Source organism: Bos indicus, chromosome 6 (genome assembly GCF_029378745.1).
Source record: "Bos indicus isolate NIAB-ARS_2022 breed Sahiwal x Tharparkar chromosome 6, NIAB-ARS_B.indTharparkar_mat_pri_1.0, whole genome shotgun sequence".
In the NCBI taxonomy this organism is placed as follows: Eukaryota; Metazoa; Chordata; class Mammalia; order Artiodactyla; family Bovidae; genus Bos; species Bos indicus.
The window spans coordinates 69,387,133-69,405,454 of NC_091765.1; the positions used below are offsets into that span (position 1 = coordinate 69,387,133).

An 18,322-nucleotide genomic window follows, 5' to 3' on the forward strand; every position below is an offset into this window, starting at 1 on the left:
TGACTGGGCTGTGGGCGGAAACCCTCCTCCCTCTATAGTTTTTTATTCTTTAAGCTTTGGGGGGTAGGAAAAACACTGTCTCTGGTGGGTTAGGAGAAGGAGGTTGGGTTACAGAAGGAAGTCAAATGCAAGTTAACTATTAAGAGGAACAAACGTGGAAGGATGTTATTTTCCTTAAAGGGGCCTGGATTTTTAAAAATGATAGTGACAAGGAATAAGAACACAGTATCCGTCTGTCTTCTCTACCCATAAGGTAGCCCTGGAAATGAGCTGGAACCAACACAGTCAGGGCCCCCGAGGCCACTGGAGGCCAACATTAAATCAGGCAGTAGGTCTAAGAAAAAACTTCGGATTCCTTGCTACCTGTTAGGTTTTCTGAGAAATTTGTTGTAATCTACAGTGTCGCAAAGAACTGCTTATCTCCATCTATCTAGCAAACTGGAGGTCAGAAAATAAAGTAAAGGCACTAAACTGGGAAAATGGAATAACAGAGAAAGGTTAGGCCTTCGAGTTAAGAGACCTGGTTTTGAATCCTAGCTCTGTGTGACCTTGGCAAGTCTATACTTTTTCCTGATCTCTAAAGAAGGGATTAATCCCTGCCAAACTACCTCACAGGGTAATTTAGAGATCAGAATAGACATGGGATAATACCTCAGAGACTGATTGGTCAGCTAGAAAAAAATGCAAGGAGGGCTGAATTTTTCTTAACATTAGGTAGCAACAGCGAAATAATAATTATAAGCTGTATGTGTAGAGAGATTTGGAAATTTTTATTCATTGCTTTATCCCCACAAAGTCTGGCATGAATGTGGAGTGTGAGAATTATCTATTATATAAATGAATGAATGAGGTGAGGTAAATAAGCAGTACTCCTACAGGCTTCCTGAAAAGTATCCAAAAGGCTAAAAGAAAGGCACAATAGACCTCTTCAGTGCATCACAGGCAACTGACTTGATTTATGGTACACACAGGTACTTGTGTCTTCTTGAGAACTTAGTGCATAGTGTGTCCAATAAATATTTAGACTCATGGGGACATGGGTCTGAACGCACAACTAGACTCCAGGGAGGAAAATCCTTTCGTATGACACTACATCTTATTTTAGACTCTTAATTCACTTCTCATGCCCTTCCTTCTGATTTGAATTTGCTCCCTCAAAGATGAGTATTGCTGAGATGAGTTGAAATCTGCATCCGTGTCTCCAATTCAATGAACTGTGTGTCTGCAACAGCACACTTGAGAAAACTGGGACACCAGCTTCCCAAGGCATGGTTTGGGAAAAGGAATCACAGACCTACATGACCCCGGCCCTAAAAATACTGGTGTGGCTGCTGGAGTTTCCAGGAACCTGGGAGACTCAGTCCAAACTTAGAAGGTGGAGTCTGCCTGGACAGAATGCTATGACATCAGTCCCCTCTCCCAAATTCTAACCTAATCTTAGTTCTCTCTTCTCCTTGGCTGTCAAGAATCTGGGTGCCAAATCTAGACCAATCCCAACAATACAGAACCCTATGGCTTTTATCTTATGTCTTAGAATTACATGAGAGATTATCTTACCTTTAGTTTCATTTTATTTTCTACTCTTCTCTTTTTGCTCCGGCATTATCACAGTTTTTACAGTGTGTTTCTCTGGAAATTACTTTGGATATCTTTTGGCTTAATATCAATAAATGCAACTCCAAGTGCCAGTCTGGGAGGTTTCCCAAGTGAAACCTGAATATGGAGTGAAACCTGTCGTGTGTGAGCTCTTAGCTCACTGGCTGGGGCAGGTCTCACCATGTGAAGTTAATCATCCAAGAGAAAACTTCATCCCTAACACTGAGAACACCTCTCTGTTTGGGTGGGAGATCATGGGTGGTGGTGGCGGCGGGGGGACCCTGCTGGTGACAAGTCAGAGCTCCAGAGACACTGTCATTCAAATGAATCTGCTCCGACTTGGAACCTAAACTCCAGAGTCAGCAGCAGCTCTGTTCTCGGGCATCTGGAAACAACTACCCAGTGGAAACCTGCTGTTTGCAAGATGTTTGCTTTCATTAACTATTTGTGGCTGTGTTTCTAAAAGCCTTATGGCAAGTCCTGGTCATCACAAGGAAACCTGAAGACTTGAAGATTCGCTTACCTCACCAGTGTGAAGGTTTCTGGGCTACATACATTCTGGCTCCAGAAAAGTCCTCTAAAGAGGTGATGGCTGGCTCAATTCTTCTCTTATTCAACTCAAACAGGCTAATAAACATTGGGAACTGAAGGCTTTTTTATCCAGCAAGTTCTAGGTGATGAATTTAACAGAATTTAAAGCCCTGTTTAAAAATGGCATGATTGACTTGGAGGAATATATTCATACAAAAGATGGGGGAGGGGTGGAAATTTGAAGAAAAGTGGTATCAAGTAACCAGATAATAAGTATTTGATGAATAAATGGTGGAATGAATAAACTGGTAGGCTAAGACACTATCAGTTCTTTATAAACCCTTCATTTGGCCTGTTTTGAAGACTGGCTATCTAAAGTCTTAATAAATAAAAATAACCAAAAAAATTCCATTTTTCCCCTTTAATAGTATTTTAATCGAAAGGTTATTTTTAATGTCTACATCCATTTCCTTTGCCTTCAGCTACTCCAAGTTGGTTCTTAGCTGATCCACAGAAGGATGTTACTGCTAAAGGGTTCAGGTGTCTCTGCTTCTGTTTTATTACCAATGCAGTAAGAAAATTGCAACCCACTCCAGTATTCTTGGCAACCCACTCCAGTACTCTTGCCTGGAAAATCCCATGGACGGAGGAGCCTGGTAGTCTGCAGTCCATGGGGTCACTAAGAGTAGGACACGACTGAGCAACTTCACTTTCACTTTTCACTTTCATGTATTGGAGAAGGAAATGGCAATCCACTCCAGTATTCTTGCCTGGAGAATCCCAGGGATGGGGGAGCCTGGTGGGCTGCCGTCTATGGGGTCGCACAGAGTTGGACACGACTGAAGTGACTTAGCAGCAGCAGCAGCAGCCAGTATTCTTTCCTGGAGAATCCCATGGACAGAGGAGCCTGGCTGGCTACAGTCCATGAGGTCACAAAGAGTTGGACTCGATGAAGCAACTAACACTTCAGTAATCACACGTTGGCCCAGATTATTCCAGGCATGAGCAGTTTGAAGAAGCCAGTCCTTGGTAACCTAGAGGCATTAATACAGCTTCTAAAATTGTGAATCTTCCCCACCCCCAGAGCATCAGCTTGGACTGTGAGCATCTGTTACATCTACCCACTGGTTATACTGCACCTTATCTATTCATGGTTGAGGAGTGTTATGATTGATTCAACCTCCAAGCATCTCCACAGCCCTGCTGTGTTGCTCTGCTGCAAGCCTCTATTCTTATAGTTAGGAATACAAGGAATGGAATGAAAAGAAGTGGGGGGAAGGGGTGGCTCAGCCCTTCTGGGTGGCCATCTCCTAAATAGAAATCTATACTCGCTCATATAAATACCACTCTAAGTTTTTCAAATTCTCCAATCACATTTACACATTCAAAACTATCTTTATTTCCATGTTGTCCTGGATGAAACACAGATGGAGATATCCGTTGTACAACAAAATTATAAAATCAACGCTAAAGCAAACATTGCTGTTAATCCACAAAACATTTTTTAGTTTACTTGATGCCAAATAGCATTGATACTTCCAAACCAAGCAATATATCAAAGAAAACCAAATATTCTCTGGGCTACTAATAGAGAATGCCCAGTAAGTACAATTTAGAGATCACCCCTGCAGGAGGAAGACAGCTCCTCTCCAAGCTCCAGCATTCACTTCTAAAGCCTTCTCAGTGGATTCTATTGTGGTATCACACCTCCAGCCCCCACTCCATCCCCCAGTTACTTAAGGGCATCATATTTCTACTATAAATGCTAAAGAATCAAGTTTTGTTTTTTATTTTTTAAAGAATTTCAAAAAGTTACTCAGTTCATGAAGGAGAAACTACCACACTGTGAGCTCCTTAAAGACAAGACTAAGTCATCTTATTCACTTTTGATGGCCACGTGGCCTGCTGCTGAGCCCAACAGAAGATACAAAAATTTACTAACTGGAGTCATATTACTGAGTTCATGGGTTTAATTTTGAAGTAAAAGTCTGTCAAGACCCAACCTTTGTTAAATACTAATTGTTAAATAAAACTAACTTGATTTGCACAAGGACAGTTTCATATATTAAACATTTCAAGAAATCTTTTAACTTGGACTGAATTATGTTCTTAAAATCTACTAGGGTTATCATGGATGATATAAATGACTCAAGTGTTTCATTTTCTTCTTTCCCATTCTTAGGAAAAGTCCATAACATTTTCCAAAAAAGCAAGCTATCACCCACCACCTAAACAACAACAACAACTCCCCCCCACCAAATTCTTGTGTTAAATTGTTGTTATACTAGGAACTTTTTTTCCATACTGGTTCTTAAATTAACTCTCTGTTCCCCTTGGAGACACTGGGAACTCTCTGCTTTCAGGAATAGAATATTCTAGTTGGAAAGGACTTTCCAAGATCTTTCATTTACAGGAAAGGAAAACCTGCCCAGATTCCGGTGCTAATTAGAGGCAAAAGCAAAGCTCCACAAGGGCAGGAACTAACATTAGATTTTCAATGTCTATCTAGCAGAATGCCTGGTACACAGTAGATATTCAATAGATATTTGTTGGATAAACAAATGACTTACTAGGAGCTGAAAATGCTGTCTCTGAGTTCCCTGTCCACTCTTTCTACAGCACTATGGCCAAGCCATAAGACCAGTCTTGCAGTGATACCCTAATTGGAAAATAGGGACGTCAGACCACATGCTTGGAGTGGGCATCTCCAGGGCTGAGTTACCTCTTGCCAGCTGTGGATACCAGGATGAAGTTACAGTGAGAAACCTACAGATGATCCTGGCATACTAGAATCATGTACTGCTATTTCCTAACCTCACATTTTCAGGCAGTCACTCCAGGAGCCTGATCCTTGTGGATATCTGAACCTCTCTATAGCTTCCACACAACCAGAGTAGTAGCAACTGCGTCTTCAAGGTCACTGGAACAAGCTGTGGTCCAGGGCACTAGAAGGAGCTTCATGAAATGCAAATTTTCAAACTTAAACCATTTAAAATAAAACAAACAAACAAACAAAAATTTTAAAGAAAAAAGGAAGGAATGGAGAATGACAAATTTCAAAGTTGAAAATGGTTACTAAACTCTTCCAGCTTTTCCCTACTAGTAAAAATGTGAAGTTAAAATTTCTCTGACTAAATGAGATGTGCATGCCTTATTCTTATAAAAGAGTGGTATAGTAATTGTCACCCTGGTAACCTATCAGAATTAATATACACCAACATAACAGGGTAGGGGGGCTTCCCTGGTGGCTCAGACAGTAAAGAATCTGTCGGCAATGCAGAAGACCTAGGTTCTATCCCTGGGTCAGAAAGATCCCCTAGAGAAGGGCATGGCAACCCACTCCAGTATTTTTGCCTGGAAAATCCCATGGACAGAGGACCCTAGTGGGCTACAGTCCATAGGGCTGCAAAGAGTTGGACATGACTGAATATGCTATGGGAGATCAGTGGAGAAGTAACTCCAGAAAGAATGAAGGAATGGAGCCAAAGCAAAAACAATACCCAGTTGTGGATATGACTGGTGATAGAAGCAAGGTCCAATGCTGTAAAGAGCAATATTGCATAGGAACCTGGAATTTTAGGTCCATGAATCAAGGCAAATTGGAAGTGGTCAAACAGGAGATGGCAAGAGTGAACGTCGACATTCTAGCAGTCAGCGAACTATGAACGTCGACATTCTAGCAATCAGCGAACTAAAACGGACTGGAATAGGTGAATTTAACTCAGATGACCATTATATCTACTACTGTGGGCAGGAATCCCTTAGAAGAAATGGAGTAGACACCATGGTCAACAAAAGAGTCCAAAATGCAGTACTTGGATGCAATCTCAAAAACGACAGAATGATCTCTGTTTGTTTCCAAGGCAAACCATTCAATATCACAGTAATCCAAGCCTATGCCCCAACCAGTAATGCTGAAGAAGCTGAAGTTGAACAGTTCTATGAAGACCTATAAGGACTTTTAGAACTAACACCCCAAAAAGATGTCCTTTTCATTATAGGGGACTGGAATGCAAAAGTAGGAAGTCAAGAAACACCTGGGGTAACAGGCAAATTTGGCCTTGGAATACGGAATGAAGCAAGGCAAAGGCTAATAGAGTTTTGCCAAGAGAATGCACTGGTCATAGCAAACACCCTCTTCCAACAACACAAGAGAAGACTCTACACATGGACATCACCAGATGGTCAACACCGAAATCAGATTGATTATACTCTTTGCAGCCAAAGATGGAGAAGCTCTATACAGTCAACAAAAACAAGACCAGGAGCTGACTGTGGCTCAGATCATGAACTCCTTATTGCCAAATTGAGACTTAAATTGCAGAAAGTAGGGAAAACCACTAGACCATTCAGGTATGACCTAAATAAAATCCCTTATGATTATACAGTGGAAGTGAGAGATAGATTTAAGGGACTAGATCTGATAGATAGAGTGCCTAATGAACTATGGACAGAGGTTTGTGACATTGTACAGGAGACAGGGATCAAGACCATCCCCATGGAAAAGAAATGCAAAAAAGCAAAATGGCTGTCTGGGGAGGCCTTACAAATAGCTGTGAAAAGAAGAGAAGCGAAAAGCAAAGGAGAAAAGGAAAGATATAAGCAACTGAATGCAGAGTTCCTAAAGAATAGCAAGGAGAGATAAGAAAACCTTCCTCAGCGATCAATGCAAAGAAATAGAGGAAAACAACAGAATGGGAAAAACTAGAGATCTCTTCAAGAAAATTAGAGATACCAAGGGAACATTTCATGCAAAGATGGGCTTGATAAAGGACAGAAATGGTATGGACCTAACAGAAGCAGAAGATATTAAGAAGAGGTACCAAGAATACACAGAAGAACTGTACAAAAGAGATCTTCACAACCAAGATAATCACGATGGTGTGATCACTCACCTAGAGCCAGACATCCTGGAATGTAAAGTCAAGTGGGCCTTAGAAAGCATCACTACGAACAAAGCTATTGGAGGTGATGGAATTCCAGTTGAGCTATTTCAAATCCTGAAAGATGATGCTGTGAAAGTGCTGCACTCAATATGCCAGCACATTTGGAAAACTCAGCAGTGGCCACAGGACTGGAAAAGGTCAGTTTTCTTTCCAGTCCCAAAGAAAGGCAATGCCAAAGAATGCTCAAACTACCGCACAATTGCACTCATCTCACACACTAGTAAAGTAATGCTCAAAATTCTCCAAGCCAGGCTTTAGCAATACGTGAACCATGAACTTTCAGATGTTCAAGCTGGTTTTAGAAAAGGCAGAGGAATCAGAGACCAAATTGCCAACATCTGCTATATTATAGAAAAAGGAAGATAGTTCCAGAAAAACATCTATTTCTGCTTTATTAACTATGCCAAAGCCTTTGACTGGGTGGATCACAATAAACTGTGGAAAATTCTGAAAGAGATGGGAATACCATACCACCTGACCTGCCTCTTGAGAAACCTATATGCAGGTCAGGAAGCAACAGTTAGAAGTGGACATGGAACAACAGACTGGTTCCAAATAGGAAAAGGAGTACGTCAAGGCTGTATATTGTCACCCTGCTTATTTAACTTCTATGCAGAGTACATCATGAGAAACGCTGGGCTGGAAGAAGCACAAGCTGGAATCAAGATTGCTGGGAGTAATATCAATAACCTTAGACAGGCAGATGACACCACCCTTATGGCAGAAAGTGAAGAGGAACTAAAAAGCCTCTTGATGAAGGTGAAAGAGGAGAGTGAAAAAGTTGGCTTAAAGCTCAACTTTGATTCAGAAAACGAAGATCATGACATCCGGTCCCACCACTTCATGGGAAATAGATGGGGAAACAGTGGAAACAGTGTCAGACTTTATTTTTCTGGGCTCCAAAATCACTGCAGATGGTGACTGCAGCCATGAAATTAAAAGACGCTTACTCCTTGGAAGGAAAGTTATGACCAACCTAGATAGCATATTCAAAAGCAGAGATATTACTTTGCCAACAAAGGTCCGTCTAGTCAAGGCTATGATTTTTCCTGTGGTCATGTATGGATGTGAGAGTTGGACTGTGAAGAAGGCTGAGTGCCGAAGAATTGATGCTTTTGAACTCTGGTGTTGGAGAAGACTCTTGAGAGTCCCTTGGACTGCAAGGAGATTCAACCAGTCCATTCTGAAGGAGATCAGCCCTGGGATTTCTTTGGAAGGAATGATGCTGAAGCTGAAACTCCAATACTTTGGCCACCTCATGCAAAGAGTTGACTCATTGGAAAAGACTCTGATGCTGGGATGGACTGGAGGCAGGAGGAGAAGGGGATGACAGAGGATGAGATGGCTGGATGGCATCACCAACTTGATGGACATGAGTGAATTCCGGGAGTTGGTGATGGACAGGGAGGCCTGGCGTGCTGCAATTCACGGGGTCGCAAAGAGTCAGATATGACTGAGCAACTGAACTTAACTGAACTCCATGGACAAAGGATATTCTTTTCAGTGAATGGCACTGAACTGATTGGACATTCATAAACAAAACATGAACCTTAACCAAGAAAATTAACTCTAACTGGATTATAGGTCTGAATGTAAGAGTTAAAACTATTATACTTCTAGAGGAAAACACAAGAGAAAATCACTGAAGTCTCAGGTTAGGGTAGAATTTAAATATGACATGTAAGAATGATAAATTGAAAATCATCAAAATGTAAAATTTCTGACATGTAAATGATGCAGTTTGAAAAGACACAGTCTGGAAGAACTACTTGCAGAATATCATCTCCTAAAGAATGTGTACCCAGAAAATACAAAGAACTCTCAAAACTCACTAATAAGAAAACAACCCAGTAAAAAAAATGGGAAGAGATCTGAACAGACACTTTACATAAGAAAGTATATTGTTGTTATTTAGTTGCTGAGTCATGTCTAACTCCTTGCGATCCCATGGAGTGTAGCCCACCAGGCTCCTCTGTCCATGGGATTTCCCAGGTATGAATACTGGAGTGGGTTGCCATTTGCTTCTCCAGGGGATCTTCCTGACCCTGGGATTAATCCCTGGTCTCCTGCATTGGCAGGTGGATTCTTTACCACTGAGCTACCAGTGAAGTTCTTAAGAAAGCATATAAATGGCAATTAAGGATGTGAAAAGATACTCAACATCATTAGTCACAACAAAAATGCAAATTAAAACCACAATGTGATACCACTATCAGAATGGTTCAAAAAACAAGAAACTGATAATGCTAAGCGCTAGTGAAAACACACAATTGGAATCCTCACACATTGCTGGTGGGAGTGCAGACTTGCATAGGCACTTTGGACACAATCTGGCAGTTTTTTATAAAGTTAAACATACACGTATGTGACTCAGTCATCTCACTCCTGAGTATTTACCCAAAGGAAATTAAAGCTTACATGAACACAAAACCCTACACATGAATATTTATAGTGGCTTAATTCATAATTTCAAAAACTAGAAGCAATCTAAATGTCCCTCAGTAGGAGAACAGACAAACAAGCTGGCACCTCCACACAGTGAAGAACACCCAACAATAAAAATAATGAACTGATACAGACAGTAACATTGGTAGATCTCAGGAACACTATGCTCAGTGAAATAAGCCACATCCTGCATAATTCCATTTTTATGATATTCTGGAAACAGCAAAGATTATAGGAAGAAAAAACAGATTGGCAGGGGCAGATGGTAGAGAAAAGGGTTGGCCACAAAGGGAAACTTTAAGAGCAATGAAACAGTTCTGTATCTTAATTGTGGTGGTGGTTACATGACTATATTTGTTCATTAAAACTCACAAAACATCACACCAAAAACAGTAAAATTTTCTGTACATGAACCAAAAACTGGATAAACAATTACTATCTCATGTAAATACTATCCATCAACAGAAAGAAAGAAAGTCAAGTCGCTCAGTCATGTCCGACTCTTTGCAACTCCATGGACTGTAGCCTACCATGCTCCTCCGTTTCTGGGATTTTCCAGGCAAGAGTACTGGAGTGGGTTGCCATTTCCTTCTCCAGAGGATCCTCCCAACCCAGGGATTGAACCCAGGTCTCCTGCATTGTAGGCAGACACTCTACCATCTGAGCCACCCGGGAAGTTGCTATCCATCAACAGAGAACTGTCCAAATAAATTATGGGCCACTTCACAAAAAGATAAAATACTCCTTTCAAAAAAGAATAAGCTGGTAGCTCAGATGGTAAAGAATCTGCCTCCAATGCAAGAGACCTGGGTTCGATCCCTGGGTTGGGAATATCTCCTGGAGAAGGGTAAGGCAACGCACTCCAGTATTCTTGCCTAGAGACTTCCATGGACAGAGGAGCCTCATGGGCTACATAGTCCATGGGGTAGCAAAGAGTCAGGCGTAACGGAGAAACTTTCAGGTTTACATTCAATAGCCATAAAATATGTCTAAGAGAGAAAAGCATACTCTCTCATTTGAATATCCATAAGGAAAATCTGAATTTTCCCATCAGCAAGTGCCTGACACATTTAAAAGAACGTTTTATGTAATCAATGAAAAAGGCAAATCAAACCTGGGACATAGCCTATAGATTATAAGCACAGGTGCATCAAAAGCAAAGTTTTTTTTTTTTTTTTTTAAGTAGCTTCCAAACCTTAAGAATGCTTTTTAAACACTTATGTTCTCTAAGATCTGAAGTTGTTTTTTCACAGTAGAATGTCTTATTTTTCTAAAACCACATATATCCTTTATAGGCCAGAGAATGCCACTTGGCCAAACAAGGCGAGAAAATCTGTGATAAACATGCAAACAATCCAACAATGAACATAATGTCACAGTTCAACCAAACCCTGGGAAATGTAGATCTTGAATATTTTCTTGGAATCTTCTTCTTCCCTGTAAGCCAGAATATAAAGTTTTTAAGATTGCATTCAGTGAAAATAAAATGGTGGTGCTATAGTTTTAATGAAAGTGTTGGCCAATGTTAGGGTTTGAGTGTAACATTAAAAAAAAAATTAACTGGAAACACAAATTCACTCTTCGAGAGTCACACAGTTCCCAAGATTTTCCTTAACAAGAACAACATGTTGAAGATACTTCTGGAAAGAAAAATGAATACAAGTCTAGAAAAATTTCTATTTTCTGATTTACTGAGCTATTTACTGGCATTTACTGGAGTCCAGTAAGAGAACTCTGTAGATGAGGTTGCAAATCCCTGGGGTTGGCAAATCTTTTCATGAGTCTGAAGAGGGTTCCACAGACCAGGGAGTCTGCCAAAATGAAGTCACCTTTCTTTGGTCCATCCTCAACTGTAAGGGATATTGCATTTTTTTTTTTAATACAACTTTTCAGATTGATAATTGGGCTCTTGTACATTTCCTTATGGATATTCAAATGTTCACAGACGAGCTTGTTTAAAATAGCTTTCATTTTAAAACTGTCTGGTTTTAATGAAAATGAGCTTGAGTGGAGAGTTTTATATAGCAATTATAGCTTATGTCTAAGGCCTCTGAGTTTTCCCTATTATGAGTTTTACTCTTACGTACAAAAGGATGAGGGAAAGAACACAGGAAAGAAGACACCTAACAGAAAAAGAATATATGTTTATATTAAGAATTTGCATTCTGAGATTTCCTTCTACCAGCACCAAAGATTCCCTCAATCTACCATCAACAGTAATCTCTGTGCTCTAGTTTATTCCCTTCAGAATTCTGAAAAGCTCTTCTGTACTTTCACTTTCCATTCCATTAAAGAAGATTGATTCTTCTTTAGGGGGAGCCCCATTTGGAATCAGAGACTGGCTTTCAGGACATGACCTAAAACATAAACCACTGATGTTCAATAAATGTTCATTCTCCCTTTCTCACTCTTCACTCTTGACTCTCTCATTTGCTATCCAGGTTGCATATCTGATTATCAGATCTATCAAAACAAGAGCCTTAAAACACCGATTTCATCAGGTAACTTCCCTGCTCAAAATTTTCCAGTGGCTCCTAACTGCCCACAGAATGTAATCTGAACATCTCTTCCCAGCAATCAAGGCCCTCTGTAATCTGACTTCAATTACTTCAAGCTTCTCTACCACATTTTAAAGACAAATTTCTAGTGGATCAGTTTTGTCACTGATTCGTGTTTTTAAATGGCAAGCCCCAAGCAAATCTTTCATTGTCCTCAACTTCAAGTACATCTTTGCATGAGATCTGACTGCCCCAGTCCTGCTCTACTGGATCACAACAGCCACAGGAACACCTGCCAAATAATTAGTGCCTCCTTCACGTCCCTTGGACTGCAAGGAGATCCAACCAGTCCATCCTAAAGGAGATCAGTCCTGGGTGTTCATTGGTAGGACTGATGTTGAAGCTGAAACTCCAATACTTTGGCCACCTGATGCAAAGAGCTGACTCATTTGAAAAGACCCTGATGCTGGGAAAGATTGAAGGCAGGAGAAGAAGGGGACGACAGAGGATGAGATGGTTGGATGGCATCACTGACTCAATGGACATGGGTTTGGGTGGACTCCAGGAGTTGGTGATGGACAGGGAGGCCTGGCGTGCTGCGGTTAATGGGGTCGCAAAGAGTTGGACACGACTGAGTGACTGAACTGAACTGAACTCACATCATGCATTTCCCATTACAGTATCTCATTTCATCATGGAAACAACTTGTAAAGAAGGTGTTCTGATCCCTGTTTTACAGATAAGGGAATTGGAGCATGGTGACATTGACTTTGGGCTTCCCAGGTGGTGCTAGTGATAAAGAACCCACCTGCCCATTCAGGAGACCTAAGTGACATGGGTTTGATCCCTGAGTTGGGAAGACGAAGGCATGGCAACCCATTCCAGTGTTCTTACCTGGAGAATCCCATGGAAAGAGGAGCCTGGCGGGCTATAGCTCATGGAGTCACAAAGAGTAGGACATGACTGAAGCAACTTAGCATGCACAGCATGACACTGATTTAAGATCATGCTGCTCTTAGAGAAGGGTGAAAATGAGAGTTTATCCTAAGGCTCCCTGATCCCACAGTCATTGCTCTTTCCTGGTTCTATGCTGCTTTCACACCATCTCTTCTGCTCTGAACCTTGCCCGGATTTCTCTTTGGCATCACTTGTGCTGTGCTGTGCTTACTCAGTCATGTGCAACTTTTTGCTACCATGGACTGTAGCCTGCCAGGCTCCTCTGTCCATGAGGATTCTCCAGGCAAGAATACTGGAGTGGGTTGCCATACTCTCCTCTGGGGGATCTTCCCAACCCAGGGATCAGACCCAGGTCTCCTGCATTGCAGGCAGATTCTTTACCATCTAAGCCACCAGAGAAGCCCTTGTTATCACTTAGTTGACACTTAATCTCACTCTGTTTTGAATGGCTGGTTACACGGTTCACTTGTGCTTTCTTTCCCAATGTGATTGTTAGAGGGCAGCGACTTCACACGTACTGAGAAATCACCTCCATCAGCCTCTAGCATGGTGCCGTGGACACAGCAAATACACAGCACGTGAGCGTGGCCTGAAAGCCTACATATGTGTTCCTTTCGAACTCGGTTCTCCCCTTGGCCTCTTATTTCTGTCAATAGCACTGCACTGTTTGTGGAGCTAAGGTTATCATACGAAGAGCATATCTTTGTATCTTTAGCCCATATAATTACACCCCATACATGAGGGTGTAACTCATACAGGATATGAAGAAGGAGGTGAGCCTGACTGCAGTATCAGTTGTCTGGCATGAATGAAATCTTCAATAGAGTTAAGTAAATCATCTGATGAAGGAGCTTTATAAACAATCTACGTCGGAATTTGATACTTTTTCTCTAAGCATACCTCAATTCCATACAGCAGGATTCATTTAAACCAAAAATTTAATTTTCTCCAATGCAATAAAAATACAACAGTTTGAGATTCTATAACGTTTTATTATGGAAGCTTATTAGCATGAAAATTGGAAAGCAGGTAGCTGTGTTTAATAGATATTTCTCTCTGACTACTTTGGCTGAAAATTTCTTTTCAGTTCAGTCTTTCAGTCATGTCCAACTCTTTGCGACCCCATGGACTGCAGCATGCCAGGCTTCCCTTTCCATCACTAACTCCCGGAGCTTCCTCAAACTCATGTCCATTGCATTGGTGATGCCATCCAACCATCTCATCCTCTGTTGTCCCCTTCTCCTTTTTTAATTTGTGCAAGGACTTCTCTGGTGGTTCAGATGGTAAAGAATCTGCCTGCAATGCAGGACACCTGGGTTCAATCCCTGGACTAGGAAGATCCCCTGGAGGAGGGCATGGCAACCTACTGCAGTATTCTTGCCTGGAGAATCCCCATGGACAGAGGAGCCTAGTGGGCTATAGTCTATGGGGTTGCAAAGAGCTGGACATGACTGAGCAACTAAGCATACGTACGCAGCACACACGAACTGCAATGATAAATATCTCTGTATCTCTATTCTTTGGGTTCTCTATCTTTTTTGCAAACCACAGTCACATTAAGTTCTTCCAGTGGACACTTCTTATTCATTACCTCTTAGAACAGGTTCACTGTGGAATTCCAGTACTGTCAAAAAGCACTGGTTTTCTAATGACTCATACCTTACTGATGAATTTGTAAAGGATCTTTACCAAGAGTGAAAATGATAACTAGTTTTGAAAGTGGGGGTTAAAAAGTTTTATATTTATTGATATAGTCTTTTATGAATAAGATAAAACAAAACTTTGCTGAACCTAAATAATTATTCAGGTTCTGGGTGTTTATTCATTTCTCTTATTTGGTGGAGAGAGAGAGAAAACCACAGGGATTATTTAGTCTATAAATCTGCTACCAGACATGTTCACTGAGTATTTTTATAGAATTTTATTATGTAGTCTTTAAGCAGCATATTCATGCCAGCTGGGTGGACTGGAATAGAAAACACATCTCTGAGAAGAAGCTATTATTTAGTCAATAATATGTTAATTAAAGGGGTTTATGCAACCATCTGTGGGATCCCCAATAGCAGAGGCTTGTTTCTAGATCCCTCAGTGGTGCTGCATCTGTGGTTTCCGTTTTATTGGTGCCTGAAACATTCTTACCGATGATGATGATGATAACAAACGTGTTATTGAACCTTGTGGATTCATAAGAACTTAATAGGGAAGTGAAATCAAGGCCTATAACTTGGTAGACTTAACAAGTTTCGACAGAGTCAGGTTGCCCTAATGACAGTTCTATGGAGAGTATATCAACATCACATTACACTGCCCTTTTATAACACTTGTGCGTAGTAAAACAGCATTTACGTCAGGAGATGAGATGTCCTATGTGAGTAAGTGAGTAACTTGTGCATCCAGTCTGGCACTTTGGGATGTGTAAGAATTTAGTTTTGCAAGAGTAAGTTTTGGGTGAAGATGAGAGGAACAAAGAGAATGAGCCTTACTGTCTCTGGCTTTGACCATGGAAGTGGTCCCTTTGTACGTGTGGTTTATGGTTGGTTTGACGTAGCTCTTAAGAAATGCACATATTATTGCTTTAAAAACTGTGCTTCGCTATGTTGATGGTAATACAATTACTTGAAATTGGTGGTGTGAGAATAAGTTTTATTCTTGTTGAGTACTCCTCAGCACAGCTCTGTTTCCCAGGCCTTTCCCAGCTCTTTACTTCCATCATCTGCTGCCCCCAGGAGTTTCCTTATTTCTATATCTGCCCTCTCTTCAATGCAAGAACCTGAAGCAAAACCCACTCCTCTTTGTTAAGATAAGCTAAGGGATAAATAGGCTGTGTCCAAAAGATGGAACATCTCAAATATACTAGAGCCAAGACCGTGGCTAACAAGTCTCATTAAGGCAGAACTGGATAGTGCTTCCACCGACTTCTGGGCCCTTTGGTAACTGATAACCCTAATGTGGTTTACAGAGCTGGTCTTGGCTGGACTGATGTACAATTTTCTCTCCTCTATATGCGATGAAGATGGAATTGCTACCAGATACCAACCCAACTCTGGAAGAGTACAAAATCACTGCTCTGATTTCAATAACATGATATTACAAACATTTGTTTCTATGTAGGCAGTAGATGGTTTCTCCTAAAACAAACAAACAAACCCCCAAGATCTGAGAACACTAGGCTCTGATTCCCACATGGTCATAATAGAACTGAGCAAGTGTGCCCCTTTCCTGTGGTATAACCCAGGTCTCCTTATCATCCTTTCCTGGTTCTTGTAAGCATTTGAGTTTGCTGTTTCTGTAGGGGAAGAGCCATTGCACAAGGCCGTTAATAGTCTTAGGCTTCCTGTATTTGTATAAATCCATCTTGGCTTTTATCAAGGTATATGACTAATTTTAGAACACCATTGAAGGCATGAATGTGTTTAAAAGTTGGTGGGGACAGAACACATGAAGAAGCACTGAGACTGGAAAAAGAACCAAGATCTTGTCTTGGCTCCTTTCATCTCATTTCTAGGCCTCAGTTTCCAAGGAGCCCATAAGTGTCTGATTTGCATCATTAAAAAAAAAATAACAAAGCCCAGAAAAACCTCAGTGCATATTTATATATGTTATGTATCAACTGGAGTTTACCAAAAGCACCAATATGTGCCACATAGATATGGGAGTTAATCCTACTATTTAGTTAAAGAGTATTCCGGTATTCAAAATAACAACCACCACCACCATTTACTTACCTGCATGTATTAGTGTTTTGATAGTATTTTGCAATTGCTGACGCTCAACAATGTGGATGTGCTTCTTCCTATTTCCCAGAGTGCTTTGTGTTAGGCTGGCCACATGATTGACTCTGAGCAATGTGAGTGAACACCCTTATGTAATCTCCAGGCTCTACAGTTAGGTGCACATGCTCCTTCCTCTCTCCCTTCCTCCCCACTCCCTCCACCTCATCTGCCTCTTCAAGTATAAGTCAGCAGAGCCTCAGGATGGAAGCACTCAGGAGACATATGGCAGCAGAATTAAAGCATCTGATTAGGTTGGAGCTCTTAGGTGCTGTCAACTAACAAATATAAATGAATTAGGGAGACCTGACGTGTAAGAAGCATGTTGAGAAAAGAACTCAGTCATACTTAACTCACAATAACCATTGACCACGTTGCTGTGACAGTCCATGCATTTGTAAACGAAGATTAATTAAATTGAAGAAGTATAAAATGAAAAATAATTATAACAAAACAGGGGGTGTTAGAACAGGGAAAAATGTTAATGTATGCTAGAGGTTATCTATCTTATGGGATAAAAAAGGCAACTTACAAGGCAGTATTGCTCTTAATATTGTTCTACTTTTCTATATACAAAGTATGTAAACATATATGACACAGAAAAAGTTTTGCTAGGAAACACACCAGATTTTTGAAGTGGTAACTGAGGGAACATTTCAGCTTTTATGTATTTGTTTAAAAAAAAAAACTCTTAAAAAATCATTTTTAAATAAAAACATTAATAGAAAATTTCCCCCCAAAATAAACTCTCTTATTGATATTTTTTGGCATTGATATGCTTCCTGCATTTTGTCAGCAGAACATTCACAGTTCATGTTAGGTGTTGTGGCAGCCATCTCCCTTCCTTTGAGCTGGGAGGAGTGTAATTAGTGGACAGCTGTCAGCCATCACCCACTGGCATCCTCCTCTGCTTCTAAGCCAAGGCCAAGGGCACACTTCTGGATGGACCAGCCAGTGACTGAGGATGGTGAAGGCACAGTCATCAAGGGCCTGCCACTACCTCCGAGGAATCTCCCCTGACAGACAGTCTCTGCTCTCAAATCCCCCTTGGTTTGGTCACCTCTCTGTCAGATCTGCATCCAGACTTGAGCCTCTCCTTCCCTGGTCCTGCCTCCCCCTTCTCCCCTTTCATGGTTGTCAGACCTACCTGTTAGCCAAAGGCTTTCCCTGCTGAGTCCCACTCCCTCCCCCTCTTACCTTTCAAAGTCATTACCAGCTACCCTATAACCCTGTCTCAGCACCTGCTTGTTGGAGGGCTCAGCCAACACAGGCATCTTTTGGGGGGTGTTACACACTTTACAGGAGAAGGCAATGGCACCCCACTCCAGTACTCTTGCCTGGAGAATCCCATGGACAGAGGAGCCTGGAAGGCTACAGTCCATGGGGTCGCTAAGAGTCGGACACGACTGAGCGACTTCACTTTCACTTTTCACTTTCCTACATTGGAGAAGGAAATGGCAACCCACTCCAGTATTCTTGCCTGGAGAACCCCAGGGACAGAGGAGCCTGTTGGGCTGCCGTCTATGGCATCGCACAGAGTTGGACATGAGTGACACGACTTAGCAGCAGCAGCAACACA

The 18,322-nt window shown here is 41.3% G+C and overlaps 1 protein-coding gene and 1 non-coding gene across 2 annotated transcripts in view; both read right to left on the reverse strand.

The window, feature by feature from the left end:
* SCFD2 (sec1 family domain containing 2) overlaps window positions 1-18,322 on the reverse strand; it is a 396,972-nt gene that overhangs the window by 146,805 nt on the left and 231,845 nt on the right. The window lies entirely within an intron of this gene.
* On the reverse strand, window positions 10,122-10,193 carry TRNAC-ACA (transfer RNA cysteine (anticodon ACA)). The gene has a single exon. It is a non-coding gene; the product is annotated as a tRNA-Cys (tRNA).